This window comes from Ovis aries, chromosome 15 (genome assembly GCF_016772045.2).
Source record: "Ovis aries strain OAR_USU_Benz2616 breed Rambouillet chromosome 15, ARS-UI_Ramb_v3.0, whole genome shotgun sequence".
NCBI lineage: Eukaryota > Metazoa > Chordata > Mammalia > Artiodactyla > Bovidae > Ovis > Ovis aries.
In genome coordinates, this window is record NC_056068.1 from 32,218,868 (window position 1) to 32,227,456 (window position 8,589).

The following is an 8,589-nucleotide window of genomic DNA, read 5'->3' on the forward strand; positions in this document are numbered from 1 at the left end:
TATCCTTCTGTTTTCAATTCCTTTTATCTGTATAGAACTATCAGTATTTTAGGGTTGTGCCAGAGTTTCAACCTCTCTTATAGTATTTTGAAGCAAATCTAAGGCAGATATTATTTGTAAATATTTTATGAATGTAAGATATACTCTTAAAACATAGAGCCTATTTTGAAAATTACAACTCTATGATCATATCTAAAATATTCAACAATAATTCCTCTCTGTCAAATATCCATTGTTCAAATATCCAACCAATTAAATTTAAAATTTTTTCTTTTAAAAATCAGGATTCAAACAAGATTCACAAGTTGAAATTGTGTCTTTTAAGACTTTTAAAATCTCCATGTTAATGCTCCATTTCTTTTGTATTTCTTTTGAAGTATGTTGTTTTTCTCCTGTAGCATTTCCCACAGGGAAATATATTTTGCAGCAAAATAGTTTAATATGTAGTTTAACGTGTTCCTTTAATAAGTGCTTCCTATTAGTTGTTGGAGAGAGAAGTGACAGTTTACTACTGTAATTCATGTTGTTCTTCATTTTTTAAGTTCTATTTTTTATCGTCTTCTTCAAAGTGTTATTTTTTCAATTAATTCATTGGACACTTTTTGTTTTACTCTATGGTTCTGTATAGTTTTCCTCTTGCTGTTATGTACACCCTACATCTTTAACTTTCTCTAGTTAGTCAGCTTGCTATTGGATTTGCAATTATTGAACAAATCTGTCTGTCCAGATTTATCTATATGATACAGAGGAAGGGCATATGATACATTGAACACCCTGTTTACAGCATGGAAATGCTTGCTGAAGGATCCCCAAGCAGACACGAAGGCCAAATAAATGCTGTACACATATTACAGTTGTTTCCATGTGTGCATGCTTATTTGACCTTTGTATGGAATATGTTGCTCTTTCAAGGTATGTTAGTCTCCCATTAGTTGCTTAGTACAGAATTAACAGGTTCAGTTTAAGAATCCAAGAGGCCTTTCTTAAGCTTCATCTGTGGTTTCAGGCCAACCCAGTGCATTAGAAGAGCCCTGGATTTTAATCAGAAACCCTGGGGTTATGCTCTGGCTCTCATTCCTACTAGCTAGTGAATCAGATAGTCATTGAAGGGACTGTCAAAGAAGCTCTGAGCACAGGGAAGACCTCTATTCTCCAATCCAGGCAGATCTTCGGATGCACAGATTCTCCTTGATAGCACATCGTGAGTTTCTTCCCATGATGAAATGACTGAAGTGTAAAGAAGTCAAACAATCAGCTGAAATTTATAAAGTTAGCAAAAGTGAAGCTGGCATTTGAATTTGAACAGTCTGATTCCAGAAGACCAAGCCCTGAGCCTTTGGAGTGGGGGCACTGACTCCAAGATCCTAGATGACTAGAGAACTAACTCTGCTGCTGCTAAGTCGCTTCAGTTGTGTCCGACTCTGTGCGACCCCATAGACGGCAGCCCACTGGGCTACCCTGTCCCTGGGATTCTCCAGGCAAGAACACTGGAGTGGGTTGCCATTTCCTTCTCCAATGCGGGAAAGTGAAAAGTGAAAGTGAAGTCGCTCAGTCGTATCTGACTGTTAGCGGCCCCATGGACTGCAGCCTACCAGGCTCCTCCATCCATGGGATTTTCCAGGCAAGAGTACTGGAGTGGGGTGCCATTGCCTTCTCTGAGAGAACTAACCCTAGGGAGTATCAAATAGTGAGAACTCACACACAGGAAATCACTTGAATACAAGACCCGGCATCACCCAACCACCAGTAGCACCCTGTGCAGGACACCTCATCTAAACAACAAACAAAACAAAAATACAAACCCAATCATCAGCAGACAGGATTACCACCTGATTCAGCCTTGCCCATTAGAGGGAAAGCAAACAAAAGCTCAGCACAAATCTCACCCTATACGAAGCTCACACAAACCACTGGACCAACCTTAGGAGGGCAGAAACCAAAAGGAAGAAAGAATTCAACCCTAAGCCTGGGAAAAGGAGACTTCAAACACAATAAGTTAAAAAAAAACAATGAAAAGGCAAAGATACTACACAAATGAAGGAACAAACTAGAAATACAGAAGTCCAAATATATGAAGAGGAAAGAGTCAAACTACCCAAGGCTTGCTAACCTACAACTACCTGAACCTTTGTTTCCATATCTTTAAAACAGGAATAATAGTACTTATTTTAAGAAACTCATGGGGCTATAGAAAAGGACTAGGTTGGTATTTGTAAAACTGCTTTACAACATTGGTGTCCAAAAGAAACATAATGTGAGCCACAGAAGTAACTTAATATTTTCTAAGCCATGTTAAATAAAAGTAAGAAGAGTCTGGTAAATTTAACTTTAATTATATATTTTATTCAATTCAACATAAGCAAAATATTATAATTTCAACAAGTTTCCAATTTGGAAAAACTATTAGGGAGATATTTCACATTCTTTTTTTTATGCTAAGGTTTTGAATCCAGCATAACACTTACAACAGGTCTCAATTTGGATGCAAAATTTTAATCAAAAATACCTGATATGTATTTAGATTGCATAATATTTACAATTGAGTAAGTGGATGTATATCCCCCAATTTTCCCAAACTTAAAAAAGTTTTTCAGTAACTGAATCTAATACTGGTTTTTAAATTAGAATTAGTTAAAATTCAATAAAATTAGAAATGCCCTAGTCACATCAGTCACAGTTCAATGGCTTAACAGTCATGCACAGTTAGTGGCTATCATATTGGATAGTGCCACTGTATCAACTTTTGAGCTTTATGTATCTGACAGCTTTTACAGAAGTTCTTAAATCTCAGTTGGATGGTACACTATTTCTTTCACTTTGGGCCTCCACATTAGAGACATGAATTTCCTTTGCTTTGACCTACAAAAGAATTTCCCAAGGAAAACCTCACAGCTTTCCCGACAGTTGGATAACAGATTGCTTCCATTTCAGTAATCAGAATTTATTTTGTCTAAGAGTCACTACACTTTCTGGGAAATAAATACATCTCTAAGAGCAGGGGAAAGATGACCAAAATAGACTGTTTTTAAAGAGCTGAGAAATCGATTCCTGGTAGTAATGCAATCTCGAATATACGAAACCATTAGCGCAAGGAGCCCACAACGAGGTCAGGATCTATTCTGAGCCATGGAGAATCGAGCTCCCAAGTGACTTCAGTGCATTACCAAGAGCAGACTGATTCCGGGTAAGGCCAAACCCATCATCTCAGGGTGTGGGGCATCACGTGGGGTCACCTCGGGTATCTGGGATCTCCTGGCAGAGGTGAGTCAGGGCAATGGGGCAACGATGATGGACACTCTACCCCAAGCATCTTTTTTTTTTGCATGAATTCATCACAGAATTTGATATCAAGGTATTTTTCTCTTCCTTCTTATTTGAGTAACAGACTAGAAATTCTTCAGTTTTTCTTTGCTTCCACAGAGAATCTTTGATCTGAAAGAACCTACTGCATTCAGTAGACTGGACTGTTTAAATGAACATTTATCTAGCACTTACCATATCCCAGACATTGTTCTAAGCACTTTAATTATTGCGACAAATTTATCAGATAGTTTTATAATGCCCACTTTACAGATGAGAAAACTGAGGCAGAGAAAGCTGAAATAACTTGCACAAAGTGGTACTGCTTGTAAGTGATGGGGAAGGGATAGGAACCCAGACAATACAGGTTTCTGACCAATCAGTAAACCGCATGGTCCATGCAGCTACTGGATGTCGGTCAGAGGCTAGACTTCAAGCTCAGCCCAGAGTGCCAAGCCTTGCATCCAGTCACTAGGAATTCAGATGCTGCCTTCCCTCATTAACCGGTGAAATCAGAGGGGAGCTCAGAAACCCACCTGCCTCTACCCCTGTGTCCTGATCCTCTAAAACAAGTGTCCCCCACCTCCAGAATCTAATATCTGAAGACCAGAGGTGGAGCTGATAGAGATAAAGTGCACAATGAATGTAACGTGCCTGAATCATCCTAAATCCCCCATTCCACCTCCTTGGTCTATGAAAAAATTGTCTTCCACGAAACCTGTCCCTGGTCCCAAAAAGGATGGGAACCGCTGCTCTAGAATGTCCTGCGTCTCCACAGCCTCTGACATAATTCTACTCATCTTCTAACTCAGCTCAGCTCAAAACACACCTTCTGCATTAGGTTTCTTAAATCTCTGCAGTCAAAACTACTCCCTTTCTCATCTCCCAGCCTCTTCCAGATTAATCTCTATTGTAGTTTTCTGTAAGTTGCCTTGACTTACAGAGCTGTCTCTCTCTTTTCCTTGGCTATGAGACCCCAGAGGATAGGAAGTTCATATTATTCATTTTTTAAAAGCTTTAAAATTTTTTAATGTATTTCTGGGCCTGTGTTGTTGTGTGGGATGTTTTCTAGTTGTGGAGAGTGGGGGCTACTCTTTGCTGCAGTATATAGGCTTCTTATCGTGATGGCTTCTCTGTTTTGTAGAGCAGGGGCTCTAGGCATAGGGGCTTTTGTAGTTGTGGCTCACGTGGCTCCCAGGCTCTAGAGCACAGCCCCAGTAGTCGTGGTGCATGGACTTAGTTGCTTTGTAGCGTGTGGGATCTTCCCAGACCATGGCTCAAACCTGTGTTCCCTGCCCTGGCAGGTGGATTCTTTACCACTGAGCCACCAGGAAAGCCTCCTCTTATTCATTTTTGTATCCCCCACAGCACCTAGCATTTGCTTTCTAGCACTCCGTAAATATTCATTACTAATTTATCACTACTTCTATATTTCTAATTTGAATAGAAATGTAATGTATCGGAAACTGTATTGCAGTGGGTTTCAAGAAACTTGAATTCTAAACTTGCTTCTGTCACCAAATAGCTATATACATTTGGGTAATTCATTTTACCTCTCTGAGCCTTAGTTGTCTGTAATTGGATGAGATAATCTCTAAGGCCTCATGACATTTATGGAATGGGCTATTATTTGCTCTGAATTTATGGACACAAAAGGTTTTAAACAAGTCCCTGAAGGCTATTTCATATATTCTGCGATCACTCCAGGGCTACAGGGGTGAGGTGCTTCTAAACAGGAACACATGAGAGGGGTCAGCAGAAGCAGCCCCTTGAGACAGGCCAAGTCTGACTGGTTGGTTGTGCTTTAAAATTTCAGCCTGGTTAAAAGCCTGGATCTTATAGGAAAGGACCCTACATAAAGTGATGGATACAGTAGAAGATAGCTTCAGGAAATAGTAGAGAGGGTTCTGTCCTCAGTGTGCTTAATATGTGGTATGAATCACTGGCTAGCTAGGCTTCCTTTGAGAACACCCTGGAAATAGCATGCAGATAAGAGGTATGCACAGACAAGTGATAAGGCCATTGGAAAGCAGAAGATAACAAGTGTTGGTGAGAATGCAGAGAAACTGGGACCCATTTATGCTGTTGGTAAGAACATAAAATGATATGGCTACTATGGAGAGCAATATCGTAGTTCCTCTTAAAATTAAAAATAAGACCACCATATGATCCAGCAATCCCACTTTTGAGTATATACCCCCCCAAAATTCTAATCAGGATTTTGAAGAAATACCTGTATTCTGATGTTCACTGCAATGCTACTCCCAACAGCTAAGATATGAAAATACCCCCAATGAATGGATCAAGAAATTAGGTATATACACACAATGAAATATCATTCAGCCTTTTTGAAAAAGGGAATCTTGCTCTTTTGGACAACAGGGATGAACCCAGAGGACAGTATGCTAAGTGAAATAAACCAGTTACAGAAGGACAGACACTACCTGTTACCATGTATGTGAGAAATGTGAAAGTCAGATTCATAGAAGCAAAGGATAGAATGGTGGTGACTAGGGCCTGAGGGATGGGGCAAATAGGGAATTGTTGTTCAATTGGTATAGAGTTTCAGTAACACAAGATGAATGTGCTCTGAGGATGTGTTATATAATATCGTCCCTATACTTATAACTACGGTATTGTGCGCTGACATTTTGTTAAGAGAGCTATCTCAAGTGTTCCGATAAAAAAAAAAGGACACAAGGAAACTTTTGGAGTGATGGATATGGTGGTGGTTTCCTAGGCATTTTTGGGCACGTGACCAAACTCACCAAATTGTATATGTTAAATATATGCAGGGTTTTTTGTGTATCAATTATTATTATTATTAGCAAGGAAACTTTAAAAAGTCCTTTATAATCTTTGCAACCTAAAAATAAAAATGGTTTTCAGACCTTAAAAAAGGAAAAGATTGGGTCTGGCTGGATACCCCACTTACAGCTAACATTTAAGAACAAACAAAGAAGGCTAAAAGGCAGGAAACAGTGGGATTAGGAGATGAAATATTTGCCTGGGCCAAATAGTTTCAAAGTTCCTAAACGTCAAATACAAATTTCTAAGGTACAAAATGTTGGATTTTAAGTTTATGTATTAAAAATATATATATTTGGCTGCATTGGGGCTTAGTTGCGGCCCCATATCTGTGATCTTTATTGCAGCATGAGAGAGCTTTAGTTGCAGATGAGAACTTTAAGTTGTGGCATGTGGATCTAGTTCCCTGATCAGAGACTGAACCCGGGCCTCCTGCATTGGGAGCTAGAAGTCTGAGCCACTGGACCACCAGGGAAATCTCGAGTATATGTATCTTAAAATCACTTGTTAGTGACTTATCCTGATTATCAGAGCCATAAAACAGTGACTGGTCTCACATCCTGGATAAAGAAAGTCAGAGGAGTTTTTGTTTTCATTCCCCAACTGGCATGTGGGCTCTAAACTCCTGTCTTCGCTCAGCACTTAGAAGGTGAATCACTTGACCTTGCTGGATCTTTGTAGCAGCCTCTGTAAAATGAAGGGCTTTATTGTAAAGATCCCTAACATCCCTTTTAGCTGGACATAAGGTTGGTGACAGGTATTTTCCTCCACTAGCTGTGTTGTCTTTCAGTTGCTAAGTTGTGTCTGACTCATTGTGACCCAATGGACTGCAGCATGCCAGGCTTCCCTGTCCTTCACTATCTCCTGGAGTTTGCTCATACTCATGTCCATTGAGTTGATGATGCTGCCCAACCACCTTGTCCTCTGTCATTCCCTTCCTCCTGCCTTCAGTCTTTCCCAATATCAGGGTCTTTTCCAATGAGTTGGCTCTTGGCATCAGATGGCCAAAGTATTGAAGGTTCAGCAACAGTTCCTTCCAATGAATATCCAATGATTTCCTTTAGGATTGACTGATTTGATCTCCTTGCAGTCCAAGGGACTCTTGAGTCTCTTCTCCAGCACCACAGTTCAAAAGCATCACTAGACCATAAACCCCTGGAAGGCCAGGCTGTGCTTTACCTATCTCTTTAGAGCCAGGTGCCAGCAAAGTTCCTGACAGGTACTGGGGGCTCAATCAGTGCTGGTTGAATTGAACTGAATTGAATATAATAAGTGAGGAGGCATGAAGTGAGAACCAGAAAGTTAATTTTTAAAATGGAAGCAAGCTTTTCCTTCTCTCTGTGGACGAAAGCTGGGAAGAGACCATTTTGGTAACAGGTAAAAACCCAGACTGAAGAAGAGTAAAAGGTACACCTCATCAGCTGGGCAACAGAAACCCTTGGGGCATACAAATATTTGGAGAAAGGTTATTGATTACAAAGTAAGAGTGCTGATAAGTTACAAAGAATAAATATAACCAAAATAGGTAGATAAAACTAAGCCTTGCTATTGGGCTTCTCTTGTGGCTCAGCTGGTAAAGAATCTGCCTGCAGTGTGGGAGACCTGGGTTCGATCCCTGGATTGGGAAGATCCCCTGGAGAAGGGAAAGGCTATGTACTCCAGCATTCTGGCCTGGAGAATCCCATGGACTGTATAGCCTATGGGGTCACAAAGAGTTGGACACGACTGAACGACTTTTACTTTTTTCTTTCATACTTCAGCCAACTATAGCAAAATTGGATCTGATGTGAAGAGCCAACTCACTGAAAAAGATCCTGATGTTGGGGAAAATTAAAAGTAAAAGGAGAAGGGAGCAGCAGAGGGTAAGATGGTTAGATAGCATCACTGAGTCAATGGACATGAATTTGACCAAATTCTGGGATATAATGACAGATAGAGAAGGCTAGCGTAGTCTAATCCATGGGATTGCAAAGAGTCAAAGCAATTTAGCAACTGATCAACAATATAATAATCCCTCAAAAATTAGTGGAAAAGCTTTCAAATTGTTGCTTGGATTTTTAAGATGTTCATAATTATTTTTCAGTAGGTAATGCGCACACAGAGGATCCAATTTAAAAGATTTTAAAAGCTATTAATAGCAGTATTGATTTTATCTCTTTATAGGCCATTAGTTACTTGGATAAAAAGTTTACTTTGTGTTTAAAGCAGCCTCTGAGTGGAAATGCCAGTTAGCCCTTCTGATACTGTACCACCAGGGGCTGAAATGCAGACCTTTCCGTACAGCTGTGGAGCTGGCTGACAGGTGAGATGTGGGCATCTAGATGCTGAGTAAGGCAAGAGTGACAGTGTTATCCCATCATACAGAATGGGTATCTGAGGCCTAGAAAGAAGATACTTTGCACAAGATCACTTAGTCACTGGTGGGGGACTTCCCTGGTGGTCCAGTGGTTAAGAATCCGCCTTGCAAGGCAGGGGTCGTGG